This window comes from Lissotriton helveticus, chromosome 8 (genome assembly GCF_964261635.1).
Source record: "Lissotriton helveticus chromosome 8, aLisHel1.1, whole genome shotgun sequence".
Taxonomy (NCBI): domain Eukaryota; kingdom Metazoa; phylum Chordata; class Amphibia; order Caudata; family Salamandridae; genus Lissotriton; species Lissotriton helveticus.
The window spans coordinates 943,583,636-943,599,518 of NC_136069.1; the positions used below are offsets into that span (position 1 = coordinate 943,583,636).

The following is a 15,883-nucleotide window of genomic DNA, read 5'->3' on the forward strand; positions in this document are numbered from 1 at the left end:
GATAAATTTATAGTTGGCAATCTGTAATAGGGCTGTACATAGATTATTTTAACTAGCAATGAGTTTTGTAATTGGTGTTAAAAGATGCAACATGGTATACCATCCAGTCTGCTCAGACTGGGACCAGCTGTATTTCTATATTGTTTAGTCAGAAAGGAAGTCAGTGAAGAGCTTGGATTTGTGTAGCCCGAACTGATGTTGGGTATATATTCCGAGAGCAAGCAAGATGTGATTCCAAAGTTTGTGAGCGACCCTAAAAAAGGTTTGGTTACTTCTTTTGCAGGTTAGTGGAGAAACACTTTGAGCATGATTATTTTCCTCATTATGGCTGTGGGTCTTTGGAAAGGAGGTTGAACAAAAGTGCAAGAGTACTTTAAAGCTTTGTAGAAAAGCGGTCCTGTATTTAATCTGTAGATGCTGCTAACTAATGTTGTCTGATCAAAGTACCTGTCTTTGAAAGGGAACTTTGGGCACTTGGAATTGGGACTCTTAAAAGGTATTTAGACCCTTCCAATACTTCAAATTCATTTGCTTTTTCTGCTTCGTATCTTTAGTGCAATTAATTGTCAAACCCTACAGTTCAAACAAACATTTTAGATAATGAAGGTTTATGATAGAACCCCAATTAACTTTAAGATAAAGCCTCACATTACAAATTATACATCTCATGATGTTTGAAAGATGACAATGAGTGCTTACATGCTGCTTTTCTGCCTTTGAAATTTACAAAATGTCACATGACTTTTACATAGCATATATATTTTTTTACTCCATGTGGATTATGAAAGGCTACATTTAACTTGTTGGTATTAGATTCTCTGAGCCTTTGATAATACCCCTTCTGCAGCAAATATACAATCTGGAGCTGCTGATGACCAGGTCTAGCACAGTTGTAGAATACACAAAAAGCTTCCTTGTTATAGGACTTTGTGGCAGTATTGTGTATGTATAAATAAGCCTTTGGTGAGTGTATCTTTTGTGCTGGAGCCTTTGAGTAGGTAGATCAGGTGCCTTTGTATATGGAATTGTGAGCGAATGTCTGGGCTAAACTTAAGGTATATCTGCTGGGTGGATCAGTGTAATCACTAAGCAGGTGAGTGTGTGCCTGTTATGTGAGCAGGATTGAGAGTGGAGGGCTAGTATAATAAGTATGTGTGTGGTTGACAGTGGTAGTATGTAATGCTTGGGTTGAATGGCCCCTGTTTATCAGGCACCTAATCAGGAAGATCCTTATGAGTGTGGTTGTACCCTGTATTTGCTGAGTGTGGTGTACACATGATAGGTGAGTAAATATGTGTAGGTGTGTGAGTAGGCAAATTGATATGCATGTGGGACTGCATTTGTGTGTATTTAGTGTCATCTTGGTGGACCTGATCAGTGGGCCTATGTGCATGTTGGTATGTGTTGCGTAAAAGGGCATGTGTAGTTGGCAGGTGAGTGGGGATGAGGAGGAGGGGGACGTTTGGTATTTCGGTAAGTGGGCACTTATATCTAGGGAAAATTAGTCGCGTTGGTCTTTGTATAGTCTATTCGGATGTCTGGGCATTGCTTAAAACTAAATGCCGGAAAATCAGAGATCCTACTTTCCGGAGGCGCACATGTAATCTGGGATTATAGTTGGTGGCCCCAAGCGTTAGGCACTGCCCCTGAACCGAGGCAGGCTGCTAAGAATTTGGGCATCTTCTTTGATGACGTCCCATCCTTGCAGAATCAAGTGCGCCTATTGTGCGGGAAAAGCTTTGCTTCATTAAAACTCTTTAGAAGACTCTTTCCCTGGATCCCTTTAAACTGAAGGCTGGACTATGGCAATGCACTGTATGTTGGCATGGCTGATTATCTTTTCACCAGACTCCAAGTGGTCCAAAACTCCGCCGCTAAACTGATCTGTAACAAGAGCAGATACAGTTCAGCTTCCTTCTGCATGAAGGAGTTACACTGGCTACCCGTACGCTAAAGAGCCAACTTTAAGCTCATGTGCTATGCACATAGATCGCTATATAAAACAGGCCCGCAAATCCTACATGGTAAATTAGATTTTTGTACCTTCGCGTAGTCTGAGATCCCGCCATCAGTCAAGCGCACGACTAAAGTCAGGAGGGTGACCGATCTTTCTCAAAGTCAGCAGCGGTCCTCTGGAACAAACTCCCACCGGAACTACTCCTGACTAAAGATTACCTAATGTTTAGAAAAAAACTAAAAACCCACCTATTCCCCAGTTACTAACCTGACAATTAGAATCTTTACAATTGCCTGCACTCTGCTTTGTCTTAGCGCCGTGATGTCCCTTTGAATGAATGTTGCGCTCTACAAGTACCGATAAATAAAGTTATGTGGTTACTTTAGTAAGCCACTCATTGATAGTCTAAATAGTTGTTGAACTTTCTGCCTCAGACCCAGAAAATGATACGGTAAGCAAGTTATTTTTCTTCACTGAACTCTGAGAACAGACATTCAAAATCAAACACTGGCACCTGGGTGGCATGACAGGTGTAGGCAGAACAAAGAGCTTTTTTCTTTCATCTTATTGCCAACTCTTGCAAGTTTAGCATTACAACATCTTAAGAACTGATTCCATTTTTGGGCATCCAAACCTTGCTAACTTGCGAGTATTGGATCAAACCTATGTTTTGCGCATATTACATTTCTAGTTTTCAGAATGGTTTGGTTATCAGGTGGTTTTGAACATACTTTAAAATCAGTTTTAATTAACAGGTCTTTGGGAATATAGCAGACCTCTAGTCTTCACATGTGTGTCCTTGAGTATGCATACAACTGATATTTTCAGGTGTCTTGCACTACTTGATATCTCTGCCAGATAACTCATGACTGAGGCTGCAACGTTTATCTGCCATTGAAGATAGCACTGGTACACTTGCCAAAGTAAAAGCAAACAGAAGACTAGCTAATACCTCAGCACTGTTACTAGGAGTTAACAGTGCCATTCATTAAATAGAGCACTGAGCACAAATTAATTAAACCAATAATTACCATCATGCATCTGCTCCAGGACTTACTTGCCCGTGGTGGCTAATATTTGATTTCTTTTGGCAAGTTTAATTCGTGTTTACAATGTAAAAGTAGTATTTTAAAGACAACGTGAGTGTTTATACAGTGTCTTAGATTAGAGGCTCACCATTTCACGAAAGGATGGCCACCAGGTGATCATCCACTTGGCATGAAGCTCTGTCATTTACTGGATCCCCTCTGATTAACCAAATGATTGGTTAAACCATTCTTACAGTTTTATGTACTTATAGTAGTATTTTATTAATTTTTGTATGCTTTTTAGTTGCGCAAGCATAAGTAACGTGAGGTACTGGGTTTTTAAGAACCGGCACAGAACCGGTAACCCAGCGGTGTCAGGGTACACCCAGAGACCTCGGGTTCTTCCTGATCCAGACCACAGAAACTCAGAGTCTTCTAGGTGAAGTCAAAGATTGGTTTATTGGCTGCAACCAAGGTAACAAGTGTCCTAGAAGTACAACACAGGGAAGTATATTCTCAGGAGACTGCTCGAATTTACAAAGTCAGGCTTCTCTCTTTATACAGAATATTCAGCTTCAGGCAAACATTCTTCGAATTTGTAGTATGTCATTTACAGTTATTGGTTTACAAAAGAAAAGCAGAGTCATGATGACATGTACATATTTCACGTCGTGCTGCCCATAACAAATCACCCGGCAAGGCCCAACATTTCATCAGATATCAGTGGACCCCCAATAAAACAGGCACCTCCCCACCATAAAAGTAAGTGAAGCAAAAGAGTAGAGACAGATGTGAGCAAGATACGGCAGGTGTGCGTGCTGAAATGGTTTTATGGCTTGTTGAGCCTTGATGCTATCTTGCTCGGCCACTGGGAGGGGAACTGACCTAACGAGTTCGGCCTGGGGCAATGGTTCCAACTTGCACAGGTCATAGAAAAGTCGATTAAGGAGTATGTGTCCTTGTGGAATTGAATTCAACTGGATAAAGGCCTATGTAAAGGGCAACACATAAATGGGAGCCAAGGGTTCAGAACGAAAATGACGATTTCGAGGTGAAATCGTCACTCGAATATGCTGAAAATATATGTACATGATGTGCTCGTCATTCTCGGTCTTTTGATACCAAATTCGTCATGTTTCGACGAAGTTTTAATTCTCGAGTCCAGAACGATTACACGAATCCAGAATTTTCAGAACCACAAACCCTCCTTTTGCCCTTACATAGGCAATTAATCTATCCTCATGTTAGTCTGAGTCCAGATCTATATTCCTAAAGTCATTGAGATGTTGCTGTAACATCATTCTAGTACTTAGTTCATCTCTTGACACAGGCTTCCTTACACATGATGTAACACAGAGGCCACATATTGCAGGAGCACACTGTATGCATAGACAGAACAGGAAAAGAATGGCTAAGACCATCCCAATGACCATTAGAATTTTCCATCCCCAGGCGGATATCAGTTCCCAGAACCATCCCATTAGCGACCAATCTCCTTTATCCACATGAATAGATTCGGAAATCTTATGTAGTTTGGAGATGGCCTGGTACACTGTTGGAGCGTTATCAGGGATGAAGATACAGCAACTAGATTGGATCAATCTGCATACCCCACCTCGGTCTGCAAGGATGACATCTAAAGCGGCCCTGTTCTGAAGGGTCATAAGCCGATCCGACTGGAGCTCAGCAGTCAAGTTACTAAGGGCACCAGCAGTTTCAATCACGGTGGACTCAACTACCCTTGTCAATTGCCTTATGTTCCTGCTGTTAGCCATGGATCCCCAGAACGGCAGAAAACCCTTTGCAAAGTCACCAAATTCTGGACCTGCAGTGTCCTCTTCACTCAAGACACCTCTAACTATCCTTGTCCTGTGGTAGTCTGCCGCTGCTGTGTAGGTGGGAGGCAACAGGAAGGAAACAAAACAGGAGCCCGAAAAGTCAGAGGGCAACCATGTATAGGCTCTATCATGGCAGATGAAATAGGTACCCTTAGCTGCTAAAAACGCAGGGGAAGTCTGAGATCCAAACATATACGTTTCAGTACAGACACTCTTCCCTAACTGAGCCCTGGGATTCGTGCCATTACCTTGCAGACACAGATGACCCTGATGGGGTACAATCCAAATCGGGGACGATCTCTTAGCTTGCTGTTTCTCACTCAGAGTAGCTCCATATCCAGTCATGTTCCATCCCATGTAGACTAGTGTCTCATCTCTAGGGATAGTCTCATAAGAAATACCTTCCTTAATCATGTCGACTATCCCCTTGACTAGAGCACTTTTTTTTTTTTTAAATTTATTTATTGGTGTAAGAAGATCTATGCACTGATCAGCATATACAAAAACGAAAATCATATACAGTGTAATTGCCTACAACCGCTATGGGCCGGCTATGTATGTTCACTTTCGAAATCATTTTTCAGCAATTGTACACGGCCCATCAGCCGACATCCAGCGGACCGGCGGCGTGATATTTGTTTAGCTCCCATTTGTTTGTCAGTGCTGTAGTTGCTTAGGTACACATCAGTAATCTTACCTTTTCACCTTTATATACTTAACTTAATCAAACATAACAGTGCAACACCCAACATGTAGATTTCCCCTTGTTACAGCCATGCTGCATCACAGCATCCTCCCTCCTCAAAGCCAGTAGTACAGAATTTTGTGCATCTCATTGTCACCGCTAGGTGTGTACCTCACTCCACGCCTGTTTCCGATTCTGTCTCACCATGTATTAGCAAATAGGCACGTAGGTACCCCCAATAGTCCTTAGGCCTAGAGCCGCCCGGCAACTCCTCCTCGTATGTGGCGAGCGTGTCCCGACAATAAACCATATCCCTAATCCATTGCTTTACTTCTGGAGCCCTCTTGCTGTTCCAGTGGAGAGACACCCTTCTCTTAGCCAGCAGTAGTGCAATTGCACAAAATTTGCGTTTCAAGGCTCTCAGTTGCGGAACAATACCCAGTAAACAGATTTTCGGATCACACAGCATGGAAACCCCAAGCATATCATTCAAAATTTTCACAACTTGTTCCCAAAATCCAGCCACTTTACAGCAATGCCATGCTAGATGCATGAAGTCTGCATCCTCCTGTTTACATCTGCAACATTGAGAATCATCCCTCAAACCATATTTATACAGTCTCTGAGGCGTGTGGTACACCTGATGCAAATATTTATAATGTATAATTTTCAGGTTCCCGTTCGATGTTAGCATACCTGTGAGCATGCAAGAGGATTCCCATTCTACATCTGTTAGGGGTTCTGCAAGTACAGCGCTCCATTTGTCCCTGGCCCTGTGTGTATGTTCCCCCACCGCCTCTTGCATAGCCGCATACAGTTTGGACACTAGATGGGACGCCGTTGGTGTGGTGAGGAGTAGTTGCAGGGGCGCAAAGGTTGGAGGCTCTTCTGGATGTGAAGGGTAGTGTTCCCGAAGCGCTCTCTGCAGTCGAAAGTGGTTGAAACTAAACAGTGGGGATGGGTTCCTGATGTATTGTAACTTATCTAATGTCTGGAATGCTCCATCTTTGTATAGATCCCCCAGAGTGTCTATTCCCGCCCGTCTAAATAGATCCATGCCTACCCGCTCCTGCGTCACCGAAAGGGCAGGGTGATGTGCCAGTGGAAGTGTTGGTGCATATAGTGGTAGGCTGTTAGCTACTTTACCCATCAGCCTCCATGCCTCCGAAGTGGCGTTCACCGGATTAATGTCATGGTCGTGCAGCCTGGTGCGTTTATGTGTCAGTATGCTTGCTAGTGGGATCGGGTCTGCGTCTCCGGCTTCCACGGCCACATGTGTCAGAAATGGAACCTCGTGGTACCAGAAGTGTGCGTATTGCGCCTGCGCGCATAGGTAATATAAATATAAGTCTGGCACTTTGAAGCCCCCCCTGGCATATGGCAGCGTCATGGTACGCAGTTCCATTCTTGCCTGCTTCCCCGCCCAAAGCAAATTAAGTACTAGCGTTCTGATATTTCGGAATACAGCAGCCGGAGGTTTGATCGGAATATTGTTAAATAAATATAGGAATTTTGGCAGTAGCACCATTTTGACAATTGCTGCCCTGTCTGCCAATGATAGAGGTAGCCTGTTCCATCTTTTAATTTTTTCCTCCAGGGATGAAATGGTCCGCCCGTAATTCGTTCTAATCACCACTTCCGGGTCTCTGTGGAACCATATGCCCAAGTATTTAGTGGGGTCCTCTTGCCATTCCAGCGGATAGTCCAGTTTTATCGGACTTGTGCTGTCTGTCAGGGATAGGACAAGGGATTTATTCCAGTTTATCTGCAATCCGGATTGGAGGCCAAATTTTATGTACTCTCGTAGAAGCGGATTGAGATGTTGTTCCGGCTGTTTGACATATAGTACCATGTCATCCGCATATAACGAGATATGGATTGGCCTGGAGGGCAGTTGAATCGCCGAGTAGTGGTGGTGTTGCCGGATTTTGCAGGCCAGTGGCTCTAACACCAAGGCGAAGAGCATCGGCGAGAGTGGACACCCTTGCCGAGTTCCTCTGCATATTTGAATGGGTTCTGATATGTACCGGTTCACACGGATGCGTGCCGTTAGGTTGTTGTATAGCATCGCTATCCATCCCAGGAATATTAAAGGGAATCCCATACGCACCAGCACTGCCTGGATAAAGGGCCAGCTAATGGTGTCAAATGCCTTAGCAGCGTCAAGTAACACTGCCACGGCCTTTGTCTCCGGGGCCAAATAGTGTGCCAATGCAAATAGTGTGCGGGTGTTATGTGAGGTGGCCCTGTCGGGGATAAATCCAGACTGATCTGGCCTGATCACTAATGGCATAAGTGGTTTTAACCTGTCCGCCAGTAGACTAGCTATTATTTTGGTGTCTACATTTAATAAGGAGAGAGGGCGGTATGAGTCGCATTTATCCACTTCCTTGCCAGGCTTCAACAACGTGATGAGTAGGGCTTCCCTCAGAGAGGCTGGTAGTGTCTGGGCCTCATGTGCCGCCCCATATAGTCGCACTAGGTGCGGGGCTAGTAAGTCTGCGTATGTCTTATAGAATTCCGTTACAAAGCCATCTGGCCCCGGTGCTTTGTTATTAGGTAACCGCTTAATGGTGTCTGTAACCTCCTCCACCGTTATGGGGCGTTCTAAATATTTCCTATGTCCGTCGGCTAGCCATGCCATTTCTATATCTTCCATATAATTCAATAGTTCTGCCTGTGGGGGTGAAGGGCGTGCCCTATATAGTGCGCCGTATGTGTTCATAAATTCCCTCAGAATCCCCTTCATGTCCGCGACCGTCTCCCCGGTGTCAGTACTGATGGACGCTATATTCTGTGGCGTTTTACCTGCGCAGATCTTCGCGGCCAGTTCCCTACCGGGTCTACCTCCTTCCCCATATCGTCTAGCCGTGGCTCGCTTGGACACATAGTTAAGTTCGTCAGTTGCAAATTGATCGTGTTCCGTTAACAGCGTCTGAATGTCCCTCAATACTGCAGTGTCTCCCGTCTGGGTATATGTGTGCTCCAGTGTCTGGATGGCCTTTTCACGCGCGTGGAGTTGCTGCCGTATATCCCTGAGAATGCCTGAAGTCGTACTGATACAGATACCCCGAATTGTAGCCTTAAAGGCCTCCCACAGCAAACCTGGGTCCTCTGTTGATGGGCTGTTAATTTCAAAGTAATCTACAATCGCCCTCTGTATTGTGTCAACGTATATGGGGTCCCGCAATGCGGCTGCGTTGAAGCGCCAAGTGAAGGGTGGTGGATCGTAATATGGGATGGCTATTTCGAACAGTACCGGATTGTGATCAGAAAGTGTACGTGGTAAGTGTTTGATATCTACAACCCAGGACAGTACTTCTTGTGTGCCCAGCCAGTAATCTAGCCTAGACCAACTATTGTTTGCTGCATGTATGTGTGACGCCATTTGCAGCCCTGGGTTACGTGACCTCCACATATCAACCATATGTAGGTCCTCCATTGCGTCCTTCAGCATTGTTTTGGCATTCCCATGCTGTTCCAACGTATGCTCTGCTCTATCTAGCGTGTCCTGCAGTGTAACATTGAAATCTCCTCCCCATATCACGTGAGTCGTCTGCATATCAGTGATGAGGTGCCACACTGTACTGAAAAACCCCGGGTCATCCACATTAGGACCATATGTGTTCACTAATAGTAGCTTTTGTCGCCTGACCGTGCCAGCTATCGCCACGCTTCTCCCATCTGCATCTCTGTGTACCTGTGTTATCTCAAAGCCAGTCCCCTTTTTAATCAGTATGCCCACCCCTCTGGAGTAGGACGAGTAATTGGAGTTGGTCACAGATTCAGCCCATTTAGTACCCAGCGTAGATGTGCCATCCCGACCCAAGTGTGTTTCCTGTAAAAAAACAATGTTAATTTGCAATCTGTCAAAGTAAGCAAACAATCTCCTGATTTTTTTCGGGTTACCTAGACCTCGCACATTCCATGTGAGAAATTTGAGGGTACTATTACTGGCCATTAGCATGCTCGTGTAGAGATATTACGCATTGCTGGCATGGAGCCCGCATTGAGTAGTATGTGTGCGTCGTGTGACATCTCACTGCTTCCGAAAGTGACAGTGGTTTATTCCGTACATTAACAACATCCCCATGTCCAAGTATGATCAAGGAGTTCGCCATGCTTCTCAGATACAGAGGCTGCATTCGGGTGTATCTCAAACTTCCCGCCCACCCCCCTCCCACTTTAGCTCCCAAACTTCGCCAAAGCCATCCCCAAACAAACTGTAACTTTGGTGTCGAACATGTTTTGGGGTACACCCGCATGGGGGTGTCGCCAGGTTCACACATCACCATCCACGTAGTGGATGTGGACAGTCGCACGTATAGTATTCGTTATTATGCATGTGTGTAATAACCCCTAATCCCCTCAAGTTAATCAGCATATATGAAACAGTGCAGTAACTGCCCATTAGAGTTCCCGCATATAAACGCGGCGGTGCAGCTGACGTGTGGAGCCATGGCACCGACCCTTTCTCTCTTGCCGGTGAGTAGTAGGACGACAGTACCAGCCAGGGTGCCTGTCACCAGTCTGCGGCCACCCTCTCCCCTCCGCTAGTCTACCCAGCTTCCTTCTTTGCTCACAGTACTGCCGGTACTCGCTTGCCAAACGTCTTCCTTACGGCATCACAATTCCATGGTCTGTACTCACAGTTAGTCCGTAAGCATCGTAGTTCAGATCAGCCTGTGCACAAATAACCTCGGTCATTCCACATCGCTCGTTGGTTCATTCCTTTCTTGCTGCTTTCGTCGTTTTACTTGCTGTTTAACATATTCGTGTGCCGCCTGCATCGTCTGAAGTATGACCGGTTTCCCGCCAGTGATGATTTTGAGTTTCGCCGGATATAACATGGCATATTCCAGGCCAAGTTCCCTCAGCTTCTTTTTTACCGGAGCGAATTCCTTCCGAGCAAGTTGCACCGCCATTGTGTGATCCGGATAAAATTCCAGCGTGTTCCCTTGGTGCGTAATTTTACCCAGTTCTCTGGCCAGCCTCAAGATCGTGTCTCTATCCCTGTAATTAAGCATGCGGGCGATGATCATGCGAGGGGCAGCGCCAGACTTCGGGACCGGAGCCAGTGACCGATGAGCTCTCTCCACCAGAAACATTGGGGATAGTTTTTCAGAGCCGAAGATCTCTTTCACCAGTCCTTCTATATAGGTCTCCATTTTCCCTGTGTTTGTGGATTCCGGCAAACCCGAAATCCGGACGTTGTTGCGCCTGGACCTGGCTTCCTGGTCCTCCACTTTGGCTCGCAGGCTTTCCACTGTCTTTTCCAGGCCACCGCAGGCCTTGGACGTTGTTCTTTGGTCGTCTTCCACCTGTGAAATGCGCTGTTCGGCTTCCAGAATGCGCCCGTCATGTTGTTCAATTTTCGCCGCCATGTTGTCCACTCTCTGTACCACGTTATCCAGTTTCCCGTTCATCTCCTGCAGGCTCTGCTGGATCGCCCGTAGCACCGATTCCATGCCCGATCCTTCCGATGGGTCTTGACCCCCTTCCGCTTCGAGGTCCGGTACAGTGTTTTTTCCCTGTTTTCGCGTTTCGAACTGGAGCTTTGTTTGTTGCCGGTCTGGCTTCCCCATGTCGTGGAGTTGTTTTGGCGTAGTTTGTCCGCTTGAGTTAGGGCTGCCAGCGCTCGTCACACTTGTCGTGGGGTGGGCGCGATGTGTGGTTGCTGCAGCCCCCCACCTCGCCTTGCGCGCAGTCATCAGCCGGTCAATGCAGGTGTGGGTATGAATCTGTCCGCCGCTGAGTGGCGCCTTGTAAATGTCGCGGGTAATGCAGGTTATGGATCTCTTGGGGTGTCGCTGCAGCAGTGCTCTGTTGCCAATTTGGCGTTGGGTAGGCGCGATATGTGGTCGCTGCAGCCCCCCACCTCGTCGCGCGCGCAGTCAGCAGCCGGTCCACCCAGGTGTGGGTATGAGTCCGTCCGCAGCCAAGTAGTGCCTCGTGAATGCAGCGAGTAATGCAAGTTATGGGTCTCTTGGGGTGCCGCCGCAGCAGTGCTCTGTTGTAAATTTGGCGTTGATTTGGCGCGATGTGCAGTCGCTGCCGCCCCCCACCTCGCCGTGCGCGAAGATATCAGCCAGCCATTACAGGTGTGGGTAGGAATCCTTCCGCAGCTTAGGAGCGCCTTGTAAATACAGCAGATAATGTAGGTTATGGATCCCTTGGGGAGCCGTGTCAGCAGTAATCACTCTCCTGAAATTAATGGCGGCGGTTCAAGGCAATTGACAGAGCCCATAGGATTGCGGCATGCTCGAGGACAGTTTGCCAGACCTTCGCGCCTTTTTGTGTGCGCTATGCGCGGGTCGCCTCTCCTACCTCGCTGCCGTCTCAGCCCTCGGTGTGTGGGTGGTCAGAAAGACGCGCAGCACCGCCAGCAGCGAGGGCAGGGAGCCCCGCTCAGTCACCAATCTTCAGCGCTCCACCAGCCCGCCAGATAACTACGGGGGTCTGCACCATAACCGGCACTCGGCTCAGTTGATCTCCGCTACCGGACCTATGCGTTCCACTGGCGCCGCCATTTTAGCTCCCGTGAACCGCACAGCAATTCGCCGCTAATGACTGCTCTGCGCTGTGTTGTCCCGCCTCATTGTCTTACGTGGTGGAACTTAGCTGCAACTGTAGTTGTGCCGAGTCAGCACCCGGCCCCGCGCCGCCTGGTCGCCCCTCCAGCGCTGAGTCGCCGATCTCCATGAGCGGCCATTTTGATGCGCCGCCTCGCGATCTCCGTCTCCCAGGCTGGAACAACCTTATGGAGCCTCGTCGGCGTCTTCTGCATGCAGGACAATATCGGCCGTGATTTCCGATGACCAATGCACCGCTAATTACTACATTTGATGTGGATTAAAGGGGTCAAAGGCCGCTAAGCGTGCGACCGTCCGGCGGAGCTGACACACTAGCCAGCCATTCCGCAGTGCGCCCTCTCGACTAGAGCACTTTTCCTAGGATTGTCTGTTACAGAACGTAGGGGGTAGATTTCGTGTGCATATATGAACATTGTCCTATATGCCCATACATAACCATTGTGACTAAATGGCAGGACCAGATAAGGGATACCCTTATCCGTTGTATGAGGCATAAGACCGCACACCCAACAGTTAGTCGTGTTCATTACAAGTTGGTGCTGGTGTAATAACTGAACAAAGGAGTTATTAACGAACTCCAATCTCCTATTTGATTCGTGGTCAGGCAGAGGGTGGAAAGAATGAGAGGAAACAGTAGGAGGAGGTATGGGTGATGCAGTGGGCGCAAATGTTACACGAAAAGAGAATAAAACATAACTTATCAAAAAGATCATTACGCTGAATGGCATAAAAGTACACAATATTATAAAACTTTTCTTTGTCATCGTGTTACACAGTCTGTGCTTAAAGTTCATTTGTTTGGCAGGTCTCTCCACATCGGGAAACTCAATCCTCTCTAAAGTGCTGCCCGCGGTGGGAGGTTGCCTCTGCTAAGGGATGCTTCCGTCAGTCTAGGGCAACTCCCTTGGACCAACCAGAACTACCGACCTAACGTCGTTAGCTGCACCCCAAAGACTTTTGATCAACCGCGGCCCTAGCAGCGGAACCCGGATGGCGGTTCGAAAAACAAAAATAAGCAAGTTTCTTAGATGGGAGAGCTGCACTTTCAAAAATAGTACTTGGGGGGGAAAAAGAAATATCTTTTTATTTGTCCATGGATCTTAGTCTCAAATTGCAAAAGAAATTATTTTATTAGTTCGTTTTTCTCGGTCTCAAATTATACCGTCGTTTCCCAGGTATTGTCTGATCCGGGAACAAAAGGTCAGGCTCTGTAATGTTCACTCGCTTGGATGGTGGCACAGCCTTGTGCAAAATGTTTTCGTTTTCTTGTTCAGAGTCAGTTCCTTTTACATGCAAATCATTTAAAGGGACGGTATTTGGCACGGCATCAGGTTCTGGGTCAGCGACACTCTCCTGGACCCACTGGTCATAGGGCAGAGGTAAGGGTACCCTTTTACAGTGGACCCCGTGGATCCAGGCCTTCTTCCCTTCCACTCGAACTGCCGATCTGGTAGAGAGAAGGACGAGGTATGGTCCCGTCCACCTGGGCTGGTCGTTTTTAGTCCTTTGGAAATTCTTTATCAACACCCAGGATCCAGGGTTTATGGGGTGTCCTGGAGTATCAGAGGCCGGAGGCAGGGAGTCATGTACCTGTTGATGCAAAACACGCAATTTAGCCGTCAATTCATACAGGTAATCAAGCAAAATAGGGTGTTCTAGCTTGCTGAACTTAGTGGGCCTAGGCACTCCCCATATGTTGGCTGGCCGGCCAAAGACAATCTCATAAGGGCTGAGTTTCACTCGCGAATGCACAGTCATTCTGGTGGATAGGAGTGCTAAGGGTAGAGCGTCAGGCCATTTAAGACCTGTGCTCACTTGGATTTTGGCCAATTTAAGTTTAAGCGTGGCATTGTAACATTCTACTAATCCAGCTGATTGGGGGTGATTTGCAGCGTGGAACTTTTGCCTAATGCCTAGCCCTTCGCATACATTCTTCATCACTCGTCCCACAAATTCACTCCCATTATCACTCCAGATCATTCTAGGCATTCCAAACCTGGGGAAGTACTCTTTCACAAGGGCTTTTGCTGTGGACAAGGCAGTATTGTCTTTTAGGGGATATGCTTCTACCCATCTTGAGGAAGCACAAACAACAACGAGCACGTATTTTAAGTTGTTGCACCTCTCCATGTGTATGAAATCTAGCTGCAAAACCTCGAACGGATACGTAAGAGGTGCAAAATGACCAGCTGGAGTTGGGGTTCCCCTACCAGGATTGTGCTTCAGACATACCATGCAATTCTTGACAATATTCTCTGCACACTTGGGAATCCCTGAATTCTTCCACACTGGGGCCAACAACTCGCAAATCCCTTTCACGCTGATATGAGCCATTCCATGAGCCATTGTAACCACTGCAAGCACATATGCATCGGGTAACAACCATCTCTGATGCTCTGTCAATTCAATCCAACAACCATTTGCATCCATTCTACCTGTACTCTCTCTCCACGTGCTCAACTCTTTCTCTGTGACTTCAGCTTGGATGGACTTCACACTCTCTATCGTGTCCTCACATATTCCAACATCACCAGTCCATCTTTCAGGGCCTGCAACATACATTCGGCTCATCACATTCTTTGCCGTTTCTTTAGCGATCTCATCAGCAAATGCATTCCCACGACCAACATCATCAGTCACCTTCTTGTGAGCACTACATTTCACAATCGCCATTTGCAGAGGCAAGGTCAGTGATTCAAGAAGCTCATTCACCAACTGACCATGCTGAATCTTAGCTCCATGCGAAGTCAGGAACCCACGTTCTCTCCACAATCGTCAAACTGTGAGCCACTCCAAACGCATACTGACTATCAGTGTAGACAGTCACTTTCATTCCTTTAGACAATACACATGCTCTCGTGAGTGCAACTAATTCTGCTGCTTGAGCTGAACCATGTGGCACTCGTGCAGTTTCAACAACTGTGTGCAAAGTCTTGACAGCATATGCTGCAGTCACGTTACCATTTGGGAGCTTGAAGCATGAACCATCCACCCATAATGTACCATCACATTCAGCAAGAGGAGTGTCAGATAAATCCACTCTCCCTTTTGTCTCTTCCTCTGTTGTGAGAAAACAATCGTGCTGTTCTAAAGCATCTGATTCCTCTGCAATTGGCAACAACGTAGCTAGATTTAAGGTACTGCACCTTTTTATGTGCACATGACTTGCTAACAGTGTTAATTCGTAGCTTGACAACCGAGCACTAGTTAAGTGCTGTGTCTTAGTTCTATTTAACAACGAGTCTACTGCATGTGGGACCATCACGATCAGTGTATTATTCATTACTAGTCCAGCAGACTGTCGAATAGAAACAGCTGCTGCTGCTGTGGCTCTTAAACAACTTGGCAATGCTTTAGCTACCAGATCCAAAGTTGACGAAAAATAGGCGCATGGGCGCTGCCTACCTCCAAATAACTGAGTCAACACAGACAATGCACAGCCCTCCTTCTCGTGAACATACAATGTGAAAGGCTTACTGTAGTTGGGGGTACCTAACACAGGAGCCGAACATAATGCTGTGCGCAATTCGAGAAAACTTTTCTGACAATCTTCAGACCAAGGAATGGGATTGGGTGTATTTTTACACGTTAATGCCACCAAGGGTTTGGCCAATAACGAAAAATTTGGAATCCACTGTCTTACAGTACGATGTAATGCCCAAGAAAGCACGTACTTCTCTCTGTGTTCTTGGAACACTCAATTTCGCTATTGCCTGAATTCTTTCTGGGGTCAGTTTCCTTCCCTCCTTCGATAAGAGGTGACCTAGGTAGGTCACTTCTTG

The 15,883-nt window shown here is 46.7% G+C and overlaps 1 protein-coding gene across 1 annotated transcript in view; it reads left to right on the forward strand.

Moving 5' to 3' along the window:
* The window catches only part of KLHL15 (kelch like family member 15), a 207,252-nt gene that overhangs the window by 126,532 nt on the left and 64,837 nt on the right, over window positions 1-15,883 (forward strand). The gene's annotated exons all lie outside the window — the stretch shown is intronic.